Raw genomic sequence first — 23,633 nt, forward strand, 5'->3', positions numbered from 1 at the left:
TAAAATATTTGTACCAACACACACAGTAAAACAGTGAAACACCACAAAAGGACTTAACGCCAGCTTAGAAGAATTGGCAATATTGAATATGCTAAAACAAGAGCAAAATGACAAAAATCTAACATACACAAGCAGAGTAATGATTTTTGTAAAGATTAAACTTCAATATAGTGCGTAGAAACATAAATGCTTTGAACTGGTGATATCACGGCATCGTGACTGAGTCATTCCCAACAATCTGATTCCAATGCTGCCTCCACGGAGTCGCACAGTCTCCCAGGTACAGTACCTTGTGACAATGAGGAAACAAGCTGATGCACGGAGTCGGGAATCAAGGCGTCGCTGGATCCAGTGCGGCATTGGTTCCGGTGCTGTGGAGCAAAGGAGTGGAGTCGTTGCTGCGAGGGATCAGGTCCTTGTTGTGGAGCTGTGGAGGTGAGGCGGCATTGGTGCAAAGCGTTGGTTTCTTTCATTCCCAGCAGGGTTGATATCCGCCAGTCATGATGTGGTGCCGTGAAATCACGGGGTCGCGGTCACACCATGAGGCTGCAGGCACCATGGTAGAGTCGAGTGTCAAGGGTGTCGGTGATATGGCACTTCGGAACCCACGGAGTGATGGACTTCAGCAAGGCTTCAGCGACGTCGGGCCTGCGGGGTCATCACACTCCAGCGGCGACCACGTCATCAGTTGCAGATAGCTGCACGGGATCCAGCAGAGGGGTCATTCCGAACACCGTCTGATCTTTGTGCACTTGTTTTTTTTTGTTTTTTCACCATCTTCTCCTTTCAAGGGCCCAGGGACCGGATTAGGTACCACTTGGCAGGGTAGAAGTCTCAGCAAGAGAGTCCAGATGCTGGCAGAGAATGTCTTTGATAGCCTTGACACTTCAGAACCGGGGGCAAACTCAGGCAAAGCCCTTGGAGAAACTTAACAAGCAGGATACACAGCAAAGTAAAGTCTTTGCCCTCTTTAAGGCACAAGCAGCAACTGCAGTTCAACCCAGCAAAGCATACACAGCAAAGGGGCAGTACTCCTTCTCCAGCTCTTCAGCTCTTCTCCTTGTCAGATGTTCATCTTGATCCAAAAGTTTTCTAATAGTCTGGGGTTTTGGTACATTACTTATACTCCTTTCTTCCTTTGTAGTAGGCAAGCCTCAAAGGAAAGTCTCTGCTGTTGACAAGATCCTGCCTTGCCCAGGCCTGGCCCCAGACACACGCCAGGGGGTTGAAGACTGCATTGTGTGAGGACAGGCATAGCCCATTCAGGTGTAAGTGTCAACTCCTTCCTCCCTACTCTAGTCCAGGAGACTCATCAAGATATGCAGGCTACACCCCAACTTCCTTTGAGTCACTATTTAGAGGGAATTCACAAACAGCCCAACTGTCAGTCTGACCCAAATGTGGATTCAAAAGGCAGGCAGAGGCACACAGTGATTAAGCAAAAAAATGAAAACTTTCTAAAAGTGGTATTTTCAAAGTGACAATCTAAACAACAACTTTACCTAAAGGTTTATTTTTAAATTGTGAGCTCAGAGACCCCAAACTTCATATCTCTAAGTGCCTCCAATGGGAAACTGCACTTAAAGGATATTTAAAGGAAGTCCCCATGTTAACTTATGAGAGAGATAGGCCTTGCAACAGTGAAAACTGAATTTGGCAGTATTTCACTGTCATCAGTACATGACCTACCTTTAAGATACACTGCACCCTGTCCATGGGGCTACCTAGGTCCCACCTCAGGGGTGCCATACATGTACAAAAATGGAAGGTCTGGGCCTGGCAAGTGAGTGCACTTGCCAGGTCAAATTTGCAGTTTACAACTGCACACACAGACACTGCAATGGCAGGCCTGAGCCATGTTTACAGGGCTATTGATGTGGGTGGCACAATCAGTGCTGCAGGACAACTAGTAGCATTTGATTTTCAGGCCCTGGGCACATTGAGTGCACTTTACTAGGGTCTTCCTAGTAAATCAAATAATCTAATCAGGGATAAAGCAATCACCAATGCAGTTTACACAGAGAGCATATGCACTTTAGCACTGGTTAGCAGTGGTAAAGTGCCGAGAATACTAAAGCCAACAAAAACTGTTCAGAAAAAATAGGAGGAAGGAGGCAAAAAGTTTGGGGACGACTCTGCAAAAAGGGCCAGGTCCAACACAGGCGCACTCCCAGACTTGTAAATCTGAAAATGCAGCAAATTCTGTTGGATTTCATGAGTGTTTCTGCTTGAACACTCAAAGCAACACCCATGGAACACCCCTTTCACGCAGTGTTATGGGTGAAAGGGGTCTACATTTGCAAGGCCATGAAAAGCCATGCAAGATGGCTTTGCATGACCTTGTTAATACGGACCGACACACTGTGCCACCAGAACGGTAAAAAAAAAATAATGCTTTGGTGGCGCAGTGTGCCGCTAGGGCCTCGTAAAGGAGGCCCTACAAGGAAATGTTGGACCGTGGAGCTGAGCCAAATTTGGCAGCACAACTCTCTGACATTTCAAAAATGTAGGTATTCACTGTATTCACAACAATATGGCTCAATACGGACACCTTCCTGCACATAAACAATCATTAATGGAGTTTTGCTCTTCACACATTGAAGAACATACATGGAAAAAGCAAAAACAAGGAGAAATAAAAGTAGTTCTCCTTGTTGCACCACTCTAATGCCACCCATTGGAGCTGCCTCAGGTTTAGGATTTCTCGTAAATCTGGGGCAGTGTCAAAAGCAATGGGTGATGCGTGGAAATGCCTACAGCAACACCCATTGCACTCCCTCTGCCGCAGTAAATTGTATCGGATGGGCCCATATTTACAAGGAGGCGCTAAGCCACACAAAATGGAATAGCGCCGCCTTGTAAATATGGAAAAAGGCACAGCACCACCAGAGAGTTGTTGAAAGTGACACTGTGGTGGCACTAAGGGCTTGTAAATGAGCCCCGTAGACGCAGATTTACAAGAAAGTGGTGCATGCTTCCTGACGCGCCACATTTCTAGTGCTGCCCCACCTAATGGCATCATGGTTGCGATGTATTTATATTATGGTGCAGCATGGCAGTAGTTTCCACAAAAGCGTCATAATTTATGACACTATTGTGGTGCTTTGCAGCACTAGCTCCATAAATTATGGCGCTAGTGAAGCCAAGCACTTGGAAGGCCCATAGATTACTATGGGTCCATCACTTAAACACCTGCCCTGTGCAGGTATTAAAATGCCGGAAAAAAATGAAACATTGAAATCTTGTAGATTTCACTTTACTATTTTTCTGGGCCTCCTAATGGGGGAATACCCCCCTTTCATACATTATGCCTGGCGCAGGCATAATGTGGCGCATGGGGTTACAAAGTGGCGCAATGCATGCACTTTGTAAATAAGGCGCAGGTAATGGACTCCTTAACGCCACATTAGCGGGGGGAAAAACAACGCTAGGGTGGCACAAGGAGACTCAAAGGCCTTGTAAATCTGGCCCTTAGTGTGTTGCACCAGGTTGAAGCCCATATTGTAATTTTAACCAAAATTGGGGATGTTTTCACAATAAAAACTGCATGATCGACATACCCATCAAGATCAGAACAGAACTTTTGAACAAAGCAAACAATACTTATATCAGTGGTGTCAAAGAAACTCTGAACATTCGTGAAATGACGCCTAAAATGTTTCTAAATTTCGTCCATTTTTCAAAAGAGACAAAGCATGACTCAAGGCTTCGGAAAGACCCTGGGGCCGCTGCGAACATTTGGAAACGGATCAGAGATTCCGTGAAACTGACGTCCCTGGCTCAGAAGCTGAGACGAAAAGCATTTCAGAAAAGGAGCCATTATCACTCGGCGTTTGTGCTGCAGGACTTATGGGAAGCGGGACCAACTGAAAGCAAAGCCGAGTTGAAACATAAAGTAGGATTATCTAAATGCCCTTTAAACAAATTAGAACGGATTAACTGGATTACAGGATAAAAGGGGGATTTCAAGAGAAGCCCGGGATGTCACTGGGGAAATGAAGACCTTTCGATTTCCCTTATGTTTCGCTTGTCTCCTCCCTTGGCCTTCATCCCTACCCTGGCTCCACCGTTATCTGCTCAGGGGTCTCGTTCGCCCCCCTCCTCCCCGTCAGCACTTTGCAACTCCTTGATACGAATCGTTTTTATTCATTTATTTATCACTATTACAGTAGTCTGTACCCAAGGATGCGTTCAATCCACATAGCTTTCCTGGAAAAATTTCAAGTTCCATATGTTTCATCCCATGTTTGGAGCACATTTAGGACTTTTAGAGGATTAGAAAAGAATTCCAGTATTGCTGGAGATCTTTGACATTCGTACTTGATGAAAAATATGGATTTTTCATAAATTCCTTCATGAAGAAGTTCTGTAGTAAGATAAATTCTCACATTTACCGCATCTTTTATTTCTTTACTCCACACAGGAGTAACACTTTGGACCGGATTTACAAGAAACTGGCACAGAGCAGTGCTGCGCCAAAATCAGTAGTGCCATGCTGCGTCCGTCTTCAAACGCAAGGCTGCACCTTATTCAGAAGAATACAGCGCAGCCCTGCGTTTCCCCCTGCGCTGGCGCTAACTTAAGCTCCCTGCACCAACGCAGGCATCCTTGCACCATAGTGCAAGGGTGCCAGCGTTGAGGGGATAGATGGTTTATGGGCAGGAAGGTGTCCCTTCCTGCACATAAACAATCTACAATGGCAATTTGGCACTTCTATGTGTGCTGCAGAATGCAGCACACATAGAAGTACCAAAGCGTCATTTTTGAATGATTGTTTATGTGCAAGAAGGGACACCTTCCTGCACATAAACAATCACCCATGGCATTTTGTTTCTTCTACGTGTGCTACAGAATGCAGCACAGATAGAAAAAGCAAAAAACGAGGAGGAATAAAAGAATTGCTTCTTGTTTTGTCATGCTTACACCACCCCTGTGGTGGCGTTAGTTCTTGGCACAACCACAGAATTTCAATTTCTCATGAATCTAGGGCAGCATCAAAAACAATGGGTGTTGCGATGGAACACCCACTGCAACACCCATTGCATGCCCCTATCATGCAGAAAACTGCGTCAGAGGGGCCCATGTCTACAAGGAGGCATAACACAACATAAAGGGGGTTATTACAACTTTGGAGGAGGTGTTAATCCGTCCCAAATGTGACAGATATACCACCAGCCGTATTACGAGTTCCATAGGATATAATGGACTCGTAATACGGCTGGTGGTATATCCATCACTTTACCGTCACTTTTGGGACGGATTAACACCTCCTCCAAAGTTGTAATAACCCCCAAAGTGGCTTAACACCTCCTTGTAAATATGGTGCAGTGAATAGCGCTACTGGAGCATCACTAAAAGTGACACCTAGTGGTGCTAGAGCCTTGCAAATCTGACCCTTTTTTTTGCACTCCAGTGCAAACTGGGAATTTCCCATTTCCTTTCCAGTCATGCAGAGGAGCATTCCATGCCGTTGACAGAATTAGCTTTATATTTATTTCCAGGGTATGAACTAGTTGCAAACGATTTCTCAATAGATATACACCTTTAGGTTTGAGGATGTGCCATGTTTTCTTATTAAGAATTAAACTAACCTTCTTCTTCTGTGAAACAGGAAGTATAATTTATGATCACAAGTGATATTTTTGCAAATGCAAGGTAAAATTAGGTGCATAAAAACCTTTGCAAATCAGAAAGATGTGTGTTCATGACCATGAGGCAGACAACAGACTGATGGACATGTGGGGGCCATATTTATGACCCAGTTTGCATTGCTCTTGTACCACGCAACTTGGTGCAAGTGCAACGCAAACCTTAAATCAGATTTTTTTATACCACGCAAAGCCACTTTGAATGGCTTTGATGGGCTTAAAAAATCTGAAGTAATGCAATGCAGCGCAAATCGCTGAGTTGCATTACTATGCATAAGAGAGGCGTTCCATGGGCATTGCGTGGGTGTTCCCACCCAAACCCATAGTTTTTGATGCATTTCAAGATTTCTCATCCCTGGTAAACCTGGGATTGCTCCAAAATGATACGACTCCCCAGGAGAGGCATAACGGGCTAAATGTGGCCCATATTTTTGGGGAATTGGCACAGGGCAGCGCTGCAAGTTTTCTTGCCGCAGTACTTCAATGTGAAAGAGCACGAATGTACCGTATTTATGAAATACAGTGCATATCTATCCTTTTCCCCTGCTCTGGTGTACATTTACCTGCGTAGCGCCAACGTAGACACCCTTGCAGCATGGTGAAAGTGTGCTTGCGCTTCATGCAGCACTGTTTTTGTGCAGTAAGGGACACCTTCCTGAGCAAAAACAGTCCCAAGAAGCATTTTCCTTTTTCAATGTGTGCTGCAGAATGCTGTAGACAGAGATAAAAACGAGGAGAAATTAAAATCTTTCTCCTTGTTATGCGTGCTCTGGGGAGGCATTAGGTTTTGGCGCTCTCCCAGGTTTAGGTGATAAAGTAAATCTGGGGCAGGGTCAAAATCCAAGGGTGGTGTGTGGGAAAACCCACTGCAAAGCCCATGGAATTCCTCTCTGGCGCAGAGTAAGGTAATACAGCAACTTGCTCTGCTATGTCTTACTTCTTACCTTTGAAGCCATTCAAAGTCGCTTTACGTGGCCTCAGACATATGGTTGAGAGGCTTGTGCTGCTGGAGCATCAAAAAAGTGACAGTCCGGCAGTGCAAGTCTCTCATCAATATGCCCCTATGTTTATTTCTCCTTGTTTTTTTCTCTTTCTGTGTGTGCTGCTTTCTGCAGCACACATAGAAAGAGGAAAATGCTTCTCAGGTGCCCCTTCCTTCACAAAAACAATCCTTCTTACAATGCAGGCACCCTTGCACCATGCTGCAAGGGTGCCTGCATTCATACTAAGCTGCTAAAAGTGCAGAGCGCAGGGGGAAAGGACAGGAATGCTCTATATTGGATAAATATAGTGCATTCCTGCCCTTTCCCTGTGACACAGGGCAGCGCAGCAAGGTGACTTTCTGCACTGCCCTGCGCCACAAAACCTGTAAAAAGGGACCTTGATATCAGCAACTATTTGTAACTTAGAAGGCGAAGAGCGGCAGAGATAGAGATAGATCTAAACCTCCTCTCTTTTAGCACTGAATAAAATAAGGTGGTCTAGCTGTGACCTGTAGTTAAGTGCTCACTCCTAGGCTTGCTTGGGCTTCTTAGCTCATCGCAACCAGGTTGCATAGTCCTCAGCACTAAATATTATCTGAAATAATTCAATATTGTTTGCTTAAATATCGCTCTTTTGGCCCTATCTAGATGAACAATATTTTTTAAACCATTATATTTATGTCAGGAGATTTTTTATCACTAGCATTATCACATACAAAAAACTAAAGGCCCATATTTAACAGAAAATGACAGAGTCTGACGCTGCGCCAAAATTGGCAGTGCAGCGCTACGTCATTTTGACAACGCAAGGATCCACCATATTTAACTGAATATGGCACACCCCTGTGTTGTCTTCTGTGCTGGCGCTAAATTGAGCTGCCTAGCACCAATGCAGGCATCCTTGCACCATCGTACAAGGATGCCCGTGTTGAGGGATTTGATTGTTTATGTGTAGGAAGGTGTCTCTTCCTGCACTTAAACAATTATTAATGACAATTTGGCACTTCTGTGTGTGCAGCACACACATTAGTACCAAAGCCTAATTTTGAAATTATTGTTTATGTGCAGGAAGTTCCTAAACAATCATGTCTGGCATTTTGCTTTTTCTATGTGTGTTACAAAATGCAAAGCCACAAAAGGTGGCTTAATATCACTTTGTAAATACGGCGCAGGGCATAGCGCCACCGGAGTGTCACTAAAAGTGACACTCTGGTGGCCCTAGGAGCTCTTAAATATGCCCCTAAGGGCCCCATTTACAAGAGCATTGTGCCACAGGAACATCACATTTTTCCAAAGTTCTGGTGGCACAATGTCCTGCTCCATACTTACAAAGCAACGTTAAGCCACGCTTTGTGGCTTAATGCCGCCTTGTGAATGTGGCCCCTTTACATGCATCACTTTGCGTGAACAGGGCGTGCAATGGGTTTTGCTGTGGGCCTTCTATTTTGATGCTCTCCAGATATAAGAGAAGTCGTAAACCTGAGGCAGCTGCAAAAACTAATGCCACCCCAGAGGTGGCGTTGGAGTGGCACAATGAGGAGAAATACTTTTATTTCTCTTGTTTTTCCTTTTTCTATGGGTGCACATAGAAAGAGCAAAATGCCATTGATGATTGTTTATGTGCAGGAAGGTGTCCCTTCTTGCACATAAACAATCATTAAATAATGATGATTTGCTACTTCTATGTCACAAATAATGATTATTGATTGTTTATGTGCATGAAGGGACACCTTCCTGCACATAAACAATCATTCCCTCCAATGCAGGCTCCCTTGCACTCTGGTGCAAGAGTGCCTGCATTGGCACTAGACAGCAAATTTTCGCACAAATATTCCTGGGTGTGCGACATTTTTCCTAGGCATTGGATCTGACTGCATCAGATATCTACAATGATAAGCAAGGTAGGCGTTCCCACTTTAAAAATGAAGCTGGGATGCTAGCGCCGTATTCACCAGCCTTCTGAAAAATGCCATGTGCCTACGAAAAGTCATGCTTACTCTGGCTGGCATAACATTTTTAATGCAAAATGTTAATGCCTGGTCAGACCAGGCATTAAAATGACACATTGGCATTTGGTATTTATCTGTATATTTGGTAAATAAGGATAACACAACCAAAAGACTCTGGCAGTCTGAAGTACACAACGGATCTACTCTTGGTACAACTTGGGACAACAAGGAGACCACCACATTCCCCACCATCACCGCAGCATCCACCAGCACCACCACAGTCATCACTACCCACACCACAGAATCAGTGCAGGAGAAAAGAGTGCATCTACACCAGCAGGAATCCCTGGTTGACTTCAGGACAGAGAAGGTTATCACCTTCTACAGTCTGTGGGCCATGTGTTCTCTGTGTACATTCTATGTGTAATTGGCTTTTCCATGACTGGCATATTTGATTTACTAGTAAGTTTCTAGTAAAGTGCACTAGAGGTGCCCATGGCCTGTAAATCAGATGCTAGTAGTGGGCCTTCAGCACTGATAGTGCCACCTATGTAAGTAGCTATGGAAACATGGCTCAGACCTGCCACTGCAGTGTCTGCGTGTACAGTTTTAAACTGCCAATTCGACCTGGCAATTGTACCCACTTGCCAGGCCCAAAACCTCCCTTTCTGTACATGTAAGTCATCCCTAAAGAAGGTCCTAGGCAGCCCCATGGGCAGGGTGCGGTGTATGTTAAAGGTAGGACATGTGCTGATGTGCTTTACATGTCTTGACAGTAAAATACTGGCAAATTTGTTTTTCACTGTTGCAAGGCCTAACACATTTTGATGCACCACCTGCACTGCGGCTGGGAAATCAACGCAACACCTTTGTGTGGCTGCCAAGATTGACGCCTCACCCACACAGTACGGCTCTTCAACACCGTGTGCCGGAATTTCACAATCATCGTTGCTGGGCGTCAAAACCACTGTGAACCTGCGCAGACCCGAGGTTGCCCATCTGGAAATCGATGCATTGCTCTTTTGTGGGAGGGAAAAACGGCGCATCACCGGTCCGACTGGAGAAGAAATGGCACACGGCCTCACTTGTGAGAAAGGAATCGACGCATCATTGACTTTTCCGACACACGCTCACCTGTGCAACTTTCTTTTTGATGCAAACCAGGTACTTTGTGTAAAAACAACGCATCCATTGATTTCTATGGATTAAGATTATGGGGGTCATTCCTACCCCGGCGGGCGGCGGGCACCGCCCGCCAGGCGGTGACCGCCAAAAGACCGTTCCGCGATCAAATGACCGCGGCGGTCATTTTGACTTTCCCGCTGGGCTGTCGGGCGACCGCCAAAAGGCCGCCCGCCCGCCCAGCGGGAAAGCACCAGCAACGATGAAGCCGGCTCCGAATGGAGCCGGCGGAGTTGCTGGTGTGCGACGGGTGCAGTTGCACCCGTCGCGATTTTCAGTGTCTGCTTTGCAGACACTGAAAATCTTAATAGGGCCCTGTTAGGGGGCCCCACGACACCCGTTCCCGCCATCCTGTTTCTGGCGGTGAAAACCGCCAGAAACAGGATGGCGGGAAGGGGGTCGGAATCCCCATGTGCCGCCATGGAGGATTCCCTGGGGCAGGGGAAAACCGGCGGGAAACCGCCGGTTTCCCTTTTCTGACCGCGGCTTTACCGCCGCGGTCAGAATTGCCCCTGAAGCACCGCCAGCCTGTTGGCGGTGCTTCCTCCGTCCCCGGCCCGTCGGAATGACCCCCTATATTTCATTTAAAAATTCATAACTTTGCTTGTGTCTGTTGGATTTTTGTTGTTTGGTCTGTTTTGATTTAGATACATATAGGCTATTTTTCTAAACTGGTGTTGTGCCCCTTCTGTGGTGTTTTCACTGTGTTACTGTAATAATTTACACATTGCCTTTGAGATAAGTCACTGCTTGTGTCAAGCTACCAAGGGGGTGATCAGGGGTTGTTTTAGGAATAGAACTCCCTTACCTGACTAGAGAGAGGGTCACTGCTTGGACAGAGTGCAAACTGAAAGCCAACCAGAGACCCCATTTCTAACATTGGTGATCAGCAGTTGGGATGAGACTTGTATTTGAACTTGACATACAGTGAATGGGGTGCACTACTGTTTTCAGTGCAGACCATTAAGTGATCACATACTACTTTTTTTCCTCTGTGGATTTTTTCTGCTTCCTTTATTTTTCTTTTTCCTTTGGGATCTCTCTGCCTTTTTGGAACTCTTAATTGAACTTCACCCACAAGGATGTCTCAATCTAGGGAAGCACCAACTGTTGCCTCAAAAGTTGTGTTTGAATTGTAGAAACTGGAGGAATATACAGTGGCTCAGCTTAAATATTTTACAAAGAACTTTCTGGTCCATTCAAAAGCTCTGCTAGGAAGGAGGAGCTGCAAAAGGGGCTGAGGACCTGGTTGGTAGCTAAGGAGGCTGGGGGGCACAGAGAGGAGGATTGTGTGGATGAGGACGTGCACAGCATACATGATGTTGTGTTGGGTAACCCTGATATGCCTGGGGGGAGGGCCTCCAGAGCAGGCAATAGTGTTTCTTCCAAAGGTCTGATCCCTGATGAGTTACAGGACAGACAAGCAGAGCGAATGCACCCGTTTGAGTTAGAGAAACTTAAAATGGAAATGGAAGAGAAAAGATTAGCCGTGGAACAGAAAAAGATGATTTTGTCTCATTTAAGTTTGAGAAATCTAGACAAAAGGAGACAAACCAGCAGAAATGGTGGCAGCAATACCACAGTTCAGTCTGAAAGGAGGGTACACATCCCAAAGGATTTAGTGAAGGGAGGATGACATATACCTATTGTTTAAGTGGTACGAGTCTGCCCTCCACATAACCATGGTCCATGAGGTACACTGGGGACAGGACTGTGGAATCACTTTGAGGTAGAGGGGATGGACACTCTGACATCCTTAGGACATCCTCAGGGACTCACTTATTCTATAATGAAGGATGCCCTACTCACTAGGTATGGTCTCACCTCTAAGCAGTACAAGGAAAAGGTTAGATTCTATAAGAAAAAGGAATCCCAAACTTAGTTGGAATGTGCAGACTCTTTCTGCAGGTCAGTGGAGGGTTGGGTGAAGAGCAGTAAGGTGACACCTTATCAGGGGCTGTGCAATTTGATTGCATGGGAGCACTTGGATAGTCTTTGTTTTCCAGAGCTGCACCAGAACCTAATTGATAGCAAGCTGACTGACTCTAGGAAGCTTCCCCAGGAAGCGAACTGGTAGGAGAGCACCTGGGTCCAAAAGAGGTATGGGGTGTGACTCCGCCACGGGTTGGCAGGGTCCCCATCAGAAGAAGAGGGGGGTAAGGGTAAACAGGGTGAGTTCTCTGAAGGGCCCCAACCTAGTTCCCAGGGTAAAGATTCCCAGCCCCCAATTGAAAAGAAACCATGGGTCTCTATGGGGAAACCTGCAGAGAAGGGTCCCCACAAGTGTTTTGCATGTGATCAGATGGGTCACATAAGGGGGGACCCCAAATGTCCCAAGTAGACACAGGCATCCGCTGGTGCTCAGCTACAGGGTTTAGCCAGTGTAGTGCTTGGGGAAGAGTTGGTTACAGGAGAAGGGTAGGAGCCAGCTGAGATGAACCTTGTCTTACTAGGGGGCAATGAGATGGTCCAAAGAACCCTTGTAACTGAGAACACTAATAAGTACAGGCAGTGGTTGGCCATCAACGGGCAGAGGGTGGAGGTTCTGAGAGACACAGGAGCCAGTATAACTACTAAGAGGTGTCACCTGGTGGCTGAAGAGCAGTTACTTCCCCATGTACTTCACCAAGTAGTTGCAGTAGACAACTCAGAGCACCTGTGTAAGGCCTGAACCTGAGGTGAACTCCCCAGAGCGTGCAGGGGAACCAGTGGCTAAACTGGGGGAGATGCCTTAGCTGTCCAATTGGCAGCAGGAAGGTGGTCCCACCAGGGAGGAATTCTGTGAGGCACAGAAGACATGCCTTACTCTTGAGGGTCTGTGGCAGTAGGCTGCAGACCAGGCATCTGTCAAGGAGTCTGGATCACAGTGGATCTATTGGAAGGATAGCCTCCTGTATAGTGAGCCTAAGGTTGCTGAGCCTGGGGCAGCAGGTGTGCTGGTGGTACCCCAGTGTTTCAGAGCCTTAATACTGGGTCTGGCTCATGATGTGCCTTTAGCAGGACATTTGGGCGGGACAAGATCTTTAAAAGGCATGTCATCCACTTTTTCTAGCCCCAAATGCGCAGGCACTCAGATGCACATTGCAGGTATTACCAAACTTGTCAGGCAAGTGCCAAGAGGTGGGGGGAAGTGCAAGGTTCCCTCCAACCTTTTCCTGTCATGAGCACCTGTTAGAAATGGGGTCTTTGGTTGGTGGTCAGGTTACCCCCTGTCCAAGCAAGGACCCTCACTCTAGTCAGGGTAAGTCATACACAATCCAAATTATCCTGTGCCCACCCTCTGGTAGCTTGGCACTGAGCAGTCAGGCTTAACTTAGAAGGCAATGTGTAAAGTATTTGTGCAATAAATCATACAATAACACAGTATAGCATCACAAAAATACACCACACAGTGTTTAGAAAAATACATAATATTTATCTGGATAAATGCAGGTAAACATTATTAAAATGCAATAAGTATATGATGAGATATCACTGTAAAATTGATATAAAGTTTCCTAAGTCTTTTAAAAGCAATCAAAGTCTCTTTCAAGCACAAAGTACCTGGTTCACGTATAAAATCTCCGCAAAGAACCACAGAGGAGGAGATGCGTGGCAACAAAGGGGTGTGCATCTATTTCTCAGGCCACACACGGCGATGCGTTGTTTCGTTTTCATGCAGGAACAGCTGTGCGTTGATTTCCGGCGCTCGGTCGTGGATCCTCTTTGGGTTGCAGGGTTTTCAGACACCCCGGGGATGATGCGTGGATTTCCTTCACTGGTAGGACAAAGTCACAGGATCTGCGTCGATTCGGTGGGCATACTGCTAATTTTCCACTGCGCGGCAGGCGATGTGTCGATTCCTGTCTGGAAGTCAGGCTGCATCGTTCCGGCTCAACTGTACATCGATCCGCTGGGCTGTGCGTTGAATTTCTGGTCACTACACTGGCGCTGCGCTGATCTTCTCGATGCAAAGTCGGGCTGCATCATTCCGGTTCGACGTGCGGTGAATTTTTCACTGCGGTGCAGGCTGTGCGTAGTTTCTGGCAGGCTGTGCATCGAATTTCGCCACACAAGGAGTCCTTCTTGTAGAGATGGAGTCTTTTTGGTCCTGAGACTTCAGGGAACAGGAGGCAAGCTCTAGCCAAGCTCTTGGAGAGCACTTTTTCACCTCAACCAGAGAGCAGCAAGGCAGCAGGACAACAGCAAGGCAGCAGTCCTTCACAGAAAGCAGACAGGTAAGTCATTTGGCAGCCAGACAGTTCTTCTTGGCAGGATGCAGGTTCTGGTTCCAGTTTCTTCTCCAGGAAGTGTCTGAGTTGGTAGGGGCACTGGCCCTGTTTAAATACCCAAATGTGCCTTTGAAGTAAGTGAGCCTTCAAAGAGTGGCTTAGAAGTGCACAAGGTCCCCTTTCAGTTTGATCCTGTCTACCAAGGTCCAAGTAGGGGGTGTGGCAGTCCTTTGTGTGAGGGCAGGCTACTGTCCTTTGACATGCAAGTGTCAGGCCCTCTACCCTCCCAGCCCAGGAAGACCCATTCAAAATGCAGATGTATGCAAGTGAGGCTGACTATCCTGTGTTTGGGGTGTGTCTGAGTGAATGCACAAGGGGGCTGTCAACTAAACCCAGCCAGACGTGGATTGTAAGGCACGGAAGGATTTAAGTGCAGAGAAATGCTCACTTTCTAAAAGTGGATTTTCAAAAATAGGAATATTAAAACCAACTTCACCAGTCAGCAGGAGTTTGTATCACAATTGTGGCCATACTAAATATGACCTTCCCACTCCTTTCAGATCAGCAGCTACCACTCAAACAATGTATGAGGGCAGCCCCAATGTTACCCTATGAAGGGAGCAGGCCTCACAGGAGTGTGAAAATGAATTTAGGAGTTTTACACTCCAGGACACCAGGACATGTAAACTACACAGGTACATGTCCTGCCTTTTGCCTACACAGCACCCTGTCCTATGGGTTATTTAAATGTAGAAAAAGGGGAGTGTTAGGCTTGGCAAGTACTTTTAAATGTCAAGTCGAATTAGCAGTGAAACTGCACACACAGGCCTTGCAATGGAGGGCCTGAGAAAAGGTTAAGGAGCTACTTAAGTGGATGGCGCAATGAGTGCTGCAGGCCCACTAGTAGCATTTAGTCTCCAGGCCCTGGGCACACATAGTGCACTCTACTAGGAACTTACAAGTAAATTAAATAGTCCAGTTGGGTATGATCAAATGTTACCATGTTTAAAAGGGAGAAAGCATATGCACTTTAGCACTGGTTAGCAGTGGTAAAGTGCGCAGAGTCTTAAAACCAGCAAAAACAGTATAAAAAAATGGAGGGAGGCAGGCAAAAAGTTAGGGGTGACCACCCTAAGGCTGCCAGGTCTAACAACACTTCTTTTGATAGGATAGGCATTCACATTTTGGGGCCTCTGGATCCCAAGACAGCCATGGGCAAGAGGTTTATCCTGGTCTTGGTGGCCCATGCCACCCGGTACCCAGGAGCCATCCCTCTGAGGTCGATGACAGCCCCTGTGGTGGGCCAGACATTGATGGGGATTTTTACCGGCATGGGTTTCCCCTAGGAGTTGGTATCTGACAGGGGTACCAACTTCATATCTACCTATATGGAGTCTCTGTGGAAGGAGTGTAGGGTAACCTACAAGTTCACCACTCCTTACCACCCCCAAAGAAATGGGTTGGTTGAAAAGTTGAACTGCACCCTAAAGGGCATGATTATGGGTCTGTCAGAAACCCCGAGGCGTAAGTGGGACGTCCTCATGCCATGCTTTCTCTTTGCTTCAAAGGAGGTACTTGGTTTTAGCCCCTTTGAGCTGATGTCTGACCACCCTGTGAGGGGACCTCTCAGTCTCGTAAAGGAGGGCTTGGAGAAGACTTCCAGTAAGCCCCCTCAAGACTTGTTTAGCTAAATGTTGGCCTTCGGAAACCCGCCTGCTGGGTTCAGGAAACTCACTCTGGAGAACCTAGAAGCAAGCCAGGAGGACATGAAACGCTGGTATGACCAGCATGTCACTCTGGTTGAGTTTCAGCCTGGCCAGACATTATGAGTTATGGTCCCAGTGGAGCCTCGTGCTCTCCAGGACATGTGGACTGGGCATTTTGAGGTGCTGGAACGCAAGAGTGATGTTACCTATCTGGTGACTTTTCAGACTCCCAGGAACCCTTTGAGGGTCCTATATGTGAACCGCCTTAAACCTCACTTTGAGAGGTCTGAACTGACTGTGCCATTGGAAACAGATGGTGGGATGGAACAGGAGAGTGGGCCTCTCCCTGACCTCCTATCTGCCCAGAAGAAAGATGGGTCTGTGGAGGGTGTGAACCTTCTCCCAACACTGACACTAGAGCAACAGAGGGACTGTAACCAGTTACTGGGTCAGTTTCCCTCCTTGTTTTCCTTGATCCCAGGGGTCACTCGTCGGTGTACCCATGATGTGGACACTGGGGACAGTTCACCTGTGAAACACAAGGTTTACAGGGTAACTGACAAGGTGAGAGTCAGAATCAAGGATGAGGTTTCCAATATGCTAGTGTTAGGGGTAATTTAGTTCTCCAGCAGTTCTTGGGCTAACCCATTGGTCTTGATTTCAAAGGCTGCTGCCCCGATGCCACCCTCAGAACTTAGGTTCTATGTGGACTACAATGGACTCAATGCCGTCACTAAGACTGACGCGCACCCCCATCCCTGCAGCTGATATGCTCATAGATCAGCTAGGGCTGACAAGTTCCTCAGCACATTTGACTTGACGCCTGGGTACTGGCAGATTGGCTTAACCAATAGGGCAAAGGAGAGGTCAGCATTTTCCAACCCAGAGGGGAATTACCAATTCCAGGTTATGCCCTTTGGAATGAAAAATGCCCCTGCCATCTTTCAGAGTCTGGTCAATCAGGTTTTGGCTGGGTTGGAGGATTTCAGTGCAGCCTACCTGATGACATTGCAGTGTTGAACTCCAGATGGAAGAAACACCTGCAACACCGATGTGAAGTGGTGAAGGCCCTGCAGAAAGCAGGTCTCACTATTGTAGTAGGCTGGCCTGGTTTGTTGTGGGTACCTTCGGTAATTACACCTTATACCAGGTCCAGTTATCCCTTATTAGTGAAGTAGTAGTGTTCTAGCAGCTTAGGCTGATAGAGGCAGCTATAGCAGAGCAGCTTAGGCTGAACTAGGAGACATGCAAAGCTCATGCAATACAACTTATAATTACACAGTACTTACACACAAGTAAAGGCAATACTCAGTGTGACCAAAAATAAAGGTAGTTTATTTGGGTCACACAATACCAAAAATATCTTAGAGGCAATACTCCTTCTGGAGGTAAGTATTATACAGAATATATAAACTAGACACCAACATAAGGTAAGTGATTAGACATAGGATAGGGCAAACAATAGGAAATGCTATAGAATACAATAGGAGAAAATAGGTCTAGAGGCAACACAAACCATATACTAAGAAAGTGGAATGTGAATCACGAATTCCCCCCTAGACAAGTGTAGTATGTGCAGAATCGCTGGGAGAGTAAGAATACAGTAAAGGTAAGTAAATTACCCCACCTCACAGCTCAGAAAAGCAGCAGTAAAGTACTGCAAGTTTCCTTAGGACACACTACACCGTGTGATTGGGATATTGCAGTAACCAACCAAGTCTGCAAACAACAACTGCTGGATTCCTGGACCAGAAGACCTGCAAAAGAAGGGGACCAAGTCCAGAAGCCGAAAGAAGTTCCAGGAAGGGCAGGAGCCCCTGCCAACTCAGAATAGGGTGCAAAAGAAGAGTCCCCAGTTGGATGAAGACTGCAGGAATGCACCCTAGGCAGATGCCAGTGGGTTCCTGAATAATGCAGAAGATGTCCCACGACGTGAAGATGGATGCAGATGTGATTTCATGTTGGAAGTTGCCAACAAGCCTTGGTTACGACAAATATGCGTTTTGCTTCAAAATGGCGCTGGCTGGACCCAGGAGGGACCTGGGGCCTCAACTCTGTGTGAGGAGGAAGAAGGGGCTCTCAGCACTTTAGAGAGCCCTCAGGATGCCAGACAGCACCCACAGGAGTCCCAGGACATGGGGACAAAGGAGGTGCAAAATGCAGTTGGTGCAGCACAACAAAGGAAGGTCCCCTCGCCGCCGGAGAACAACTCAGCAAGTTGAGCGCCGCAGGATGGAGTGCTGGGGACCTGGGCCAGGCTTTGCACAAAGGAATTTTGCAAATAATGCACAGAGGCCTCAGGAGGTGAAAAAGACACAGTACACAGGGGTATCGTCCCGCTCAGGGAAGGAAAGGTCTTACCTCCTCCAAATTGCATCAGTAGGACCTCAGGACAGTCTATGTCGATGGGGTCCACCCTCTGTGTACTTAGGAGCACACTCTTTGCTGTGAGAGGAGTTCAAGTGTACCAGTCGTCATCTTGGAAGGTGCCTGCGTGAGCAGGGGAATGACTCCATCACCCCACTGGAGATTTCTTCGGTCCTTCTGGTGCAGGATGAAGATAGGGAGTCCTCAGAGCATGCACACTGTGGAAACTGTTGCAGTTGCTGGCTGGAGCTAAAGTTGCAGAGGAAAAGTATCCCTTGTGGATACTTTGTTGCTGTTACATTGGTTCCTGGAGCAGGCTGCGGTTGATCCGAGGTCGGAGGATGAAGTAGTAGTTGCAGAGGATTCCTTAAGGAAACTTGCAAGCAGAATCTGAAGAAAACCCACAGGAGAGACCCTAAATAGCCCTGAGAGGGGGATGGCTGCCTTATCAGGTAAGGACCTATCAGGAGGGGTCTCTGACATCACCTGCTGGCACTGGCCACTCAGAGACCTCCAGGATGCCTCCACACCTTGCAAAGCAAGATGACAGAAGTCTGGGACACACTGGAGGGGCTCTGGGCACGACCCCTTGTGTGGTGATGGACAGGGGAGTGGTCACTCCCCTTTCCTTTGTCCAGTTTTGCACCAGAGCAGGGGACAAGGGGTCCCTGAACCAGTGTAGACTGGGTTATGGAAGGAGGGCACCATCTGTGCCCTTCAAAGCATTTCCAGAGGCTGGGGGAGGCTACCCCTCCCCAGCCTGTAACACCTATTTCCAGAGGGTGTAACACCCTGCTCTCAGAGGAAATGCTTTGTTCTGCCTTCCTGTGACTGATCTGCTGAGACCCCAGGAGGGCAGAACCCTGTCTGTGAGGTGGCAGCAGCTGTAGCTGCAGTGCAAGCCTTAGAGAGTTGGTTTGGCAGTGCAGGGAGGCCATAATGGAGCCTCCAGGATGAATGGAATTGGCTCCTCAATACCATATTTGGAATGGGGGACAATTCCATGATCTTAGACATGTTACATGGCCATATTCGGAGTTACCATTGTGAAGCTACATATAGGTATTGACCTATATGTAGTGCACACGTGTAATGGCATTCCTGCACTCACAAAGTCCCAGGAAATGGCCCTGAACTATGTGGGGGCACCTTTGCTAGTGCAAGAGTGCCCTCACACTTAGTAACTTTGCACCTAACCTTCAGCAAGTTAAGGTTAGAAATATAGGTGACTTATAAGTTACTTAAGTGCAGTTAAAATGGCTGTGAAATAACGTGTGCATTATTTCACGCAGGATGCAATAGCAGGCCTGTACAAGGGTTTGTCTGAGCTCCTTATGGGTGGAAAAAGAAATGCTGCAGCCCATATGGATCTCCTGGAACCCCAATGCCCTGGGTACTAGGTACCATATACTAGGGACTTATAAGGGGGGTCCAGTGTGCCAATTGAAATTGGTAAATGAAGTCACTGTCCTACAGTGACAAATTTAAAAGAAGAGAGAGCATAAGCACTGAGGTTCTAGTTAGCAGAGCCTCAGTGACACAGTCAAGCACTACTGACAACACATACATTAGGCCACAAACTATGAGCACTGGGGTCCTGGCTAGCAGGATCCCAGTGACACAGTAAAAACACACTGACACACTCACAAACAGACCAAAAGTGGGGGTAACCATGCTAGAAAGAGGCTACTTTCTCACAACTATTAAGCCTAGCAAGTGACAGATAGGGCTGGGATCCGTGGTCACTACAGGAGGTTTGTCAAGGGGTATGGCACCATTGTTGCCCCCTTTACAGACAAAAAGCAGACTCTTTTGATGCCCTGAAGGCAGCCATGTGCACAATACCTGTGCTGAAGACACCAACTTCTCCAAGGAATTTGTTGTGCAGACTGATGGTTCAGAGCATGGTGTGAGGGAAGTTCTAGCACAGCCTAATGGAGAAGGCCTAAACTAGTCTCTAGCCTTCATTAGTATGAGGTTATGGGAGCGAAAGTGCAGTGCAATTGAGTGAGAAGCTTTTGCTGTGGTCTGGGCACTGAAGAAGCTGAGGCCCTACTTGTTTGGGACTCACTTTGGGTTTCAGACAGACCACAGGCCCCTCTTATGCTTAGTTGAGGGGTGAGAACCTGAAACCTTTGAGGTGGTCCATCTCCCTACAGGGAATAGACTTTATGGTGGAATACCGCCCTGGTACCGAACACGCCAATGCGTCCAGATTCTTCTGCCTTAGTGACGAGAACTCCCATGAGGTTGGGTAATTCTCCCCACTTTCAGCTGGGGGGGACACGTGTTAGATCTGGTATACCTGGTGTGTTTTCCTCTGTCTTTTTGCCTCTGCCTCCTGTGTTTTGACTATGTTCTGGACTTTGTTTTTGCTCGTTTTTGGTACTCTGGGTACTTTACCACTGCTGACCAGTGCTAGCGTACAAGTGCTCTCTGTGTAGACTATACGTGTAACTTTTCCATGATTGGCACATTTTATTTACTAGTAAGTCCCTAGTAGAGTGCACTAGAGGTACCAGGGCCTGTAAATCAAATGCTACTAGTGGGTCTACAGCACTGATTGTGCCAACCACATGAGTAGCCCTGTAAACATGGCTCATACCTGTCAGTGCAGTGTCTGTGTGTGCAGGTTTAAACTACCAATTCGACCTGGCAAGTGTACCCACTTGCCAGGCCCAAACCTTCCCTTTTTGTACCCCTAAGGTAGGCCCTAGGTAGCCCCCATGGGCAGGGTGCAGTGTATGTTAAAGGAAGGACATGTACTGATGTGTTTTACAAGTCCTGACATTGAAATACCGGCAAATTCCTTTTTCAATGCTGCAAGGCCTATCTCTCTCATAGGTTAACATAGGAACTGCCTTTAAATATATTTTAAGTGCAATTTCCAATTGGGGGCAGATTGAGATATGGAGTTTGGGGTCTCTGAACTCACAATTTAAAAATATATCCTTTGGTTACGTTGTCTTGAGGGTAATCGCCCATGGCCCAATGAAAATGATGAGTAGGAAGTGTGGAATGATGAGTATGTGGAAGATAGGGAGCAAGCACAAAAAGTAACATCAATGGTATCAACATTGCTAAGGTTACAAAAAATAGTCAGGGGACTTTAGATGTACAGTAGGAGTCCAACAATAGACTGTGCACTGCTGTGTTGGCTGCCACCCCTGTCTGACGGTAGCCCTGCCATACAGACTATGTGCTAAAAGTGAAGTCTGTGCCAAACTACATGGTGAGGAATTGTACATACAAAGTGCAGGTTCAAAGAACATTGACACAAAGTTCACCTTAAATATCCCCCCTAGATGCCCCAGGATTTGTGTGGCCCTTGACGTTGAGGAGGAACAAATACAAAGATGTGAATGGAAAACTCCACCTCTAAACATGTAGATACCGTAAAAATGTACCTACATAAGGTAACATGTGAATCACTGATATGAGCAAATACATTGCACTAAAGGAGCACTATGAGTCCTGACAGGACTCAAAAGATTGTTGAAGAGATAGCCCAAAACACACCACTATAGTAGGTAGGACAAATCACACACAAAGAACACATACCACTGACTTGCATGTCATACAAAACATATCCATGACACATGTCGATGGGGCATATCCCAACACTTGCCTACATGGGGAACTGTAAGTTACCCATGTTGCATTACAGTCTGATGTATAACACTTGAGACACACATGCACTGTCATAGGGATGGGCTGACCAAATTTAAGGCCAAGTCACTAGCATCCATGGGTGTGCAATTAGCAAGGGTATCATGTGCAAAAACAAGCTTCACACATGAGGCAGCTATCCTAAGCTGTGTGGGTGAACAAACAGAGAAAATGTGCCATCTGCGAAGTTTGAGCCCACTAATGTATTTACCCTCACATACGTATGCTCACAGAACACACATTGTAGATTTAGGAGGACCGGAAAATGGTAAATACAACTGTTTGCATGCACAATTGCAATCCATATGACTCCTTCCATGCATCCCACATAACAAAATACAGTAAGACACACATTTCACTCCTTGCATAAAAAAACAACACATTTAGTCATTTTCTGCCATCGCGTAAGTTAAAAAATGATGCTTTGTTCTGGTGTGTTAAAATGTCATCAGTATGCCATGTCAGTCTTCTACTGAAAATACATGCGTGGCCATCATGCGTCAAAAAAACCAATACATTGCTTCACAATGTGGTGCATACTCCCAGGAAGTGATGCAATTGTACGTCCTTTCTGCAAAACACCAACTGTGAAGTAAGTTTAACTTTCTCTTCCATTCAGCGTCTTTTAGTCTTTGCTTGGGAGAGGTTGCCAGAAGCTGTTGTGAGGAGTAGTGTTTGCAAGCCTTTTGTGCAGTCTGCTGTCTGCGGTGTGTTCCGAAGGTCTTTTTTGTTGTGTTCATTGTCATATTGTGTTGTATTTAGGTGGGCATTGTCGGGTGTCTGTCACTGGGGCAGTTAAGTTCATTAGGATAGTTTGGGCTTTTTTTGTTTGTTGGGGTACCGTGGGTTTAGGTCGGTCATGTCAGAGAAGGGCCCATCATCTGAGTGCGGATGAGTTGGGGGGATTCATCTGGCTAGTATACAATGGGGGACCGAGTAATCATGTTATACAAGACGGAGGCACGCAAGCTGTGGTGGGGGAAGGTCCTGCACCACATGATGCGTACATTTGAGGAGGAGCGTATAGACCACCAGTTGAAACATCGCTGGGCAGACTTCATCGCCCAGGAATGGGCCCTTCTGGACCACCTTGGAATCAAGGTTGTGTGGGTAAGTACACCATCTATGTGGCTGACTCAGGTTTTGCATTTGATATTACATGTCTGTTGGCCATAGGGCCTCCTTTACCAAGTTATGACAAAGGGCAGGGCTGTGAGTAATGTGTCTGCGCCATCCAGTATCCCTGACAAGGGCAGCAATGCACCATCAATAAGACAAGTGGCATATTTCTGTCCTTGTCCTCTGTGCTTAGCCACAAAAAGCTGGTGTGCACCAATGCATACACAATTGTGTCATGGTGCAAGGGTACATGGTTACCAGGAACAAGTGTCAATGTCCATTAAGGGTATGACTACTGTTGTATGTTGCATAGTCATGTACATGTGATGATAAAAGTGGTGCAGGAGTAAAGGGAGTCATGACTGAGTGTGTTCTGTGAGTCATGTATGTGCAGGGTGCCATTACAATTAGCTATGCTTGAAAATGTTTCAGTAGAAAGTAAACTGCAAAACATGAACAATGTAGCTGAGACCTGTATGTATGGTTCCAGACCATATGTGTACATGTCAGCCTGACCTAGCAATGAATGTCACTGAGACTTGTATAATGGCCTATATGAGTATTCACTTACCTAAAACTCCCATGTCCATAGCAAATCATGTATAACGTGCAGTAGTTGTCCATGACGTTCATTGTTCAACATTCACAGTGCTATCTCTCATGTTTTTTGTTGTAGGTGACCCCGAGCCATATACCATTGGAGAGGTGGCATGTGTTGCAGACTCCGATGCTGCCAGTGAGTGTCATCCCATATGTGTAATGTGTAGTGCAAGTATTGTGTGTGATGTTGTATGCTGTG

Source organism: Pleurodeles waltl, chromosome 3_1 (assembly GCF_031143425.1).
Source record: "Pleurodeles waltl isolate 20211129_DDA chromosome 3_1, aPleWal1.hap1.20221129, whole genome shotgun sequence".
NCBI classification, from domain to species: domain Eukaryota; kingdom Metazoa; phylum Chordata; class Amphibia; order Caudata; family Salamandridae; genus Pleurodeles; species Pleurodeles waltl.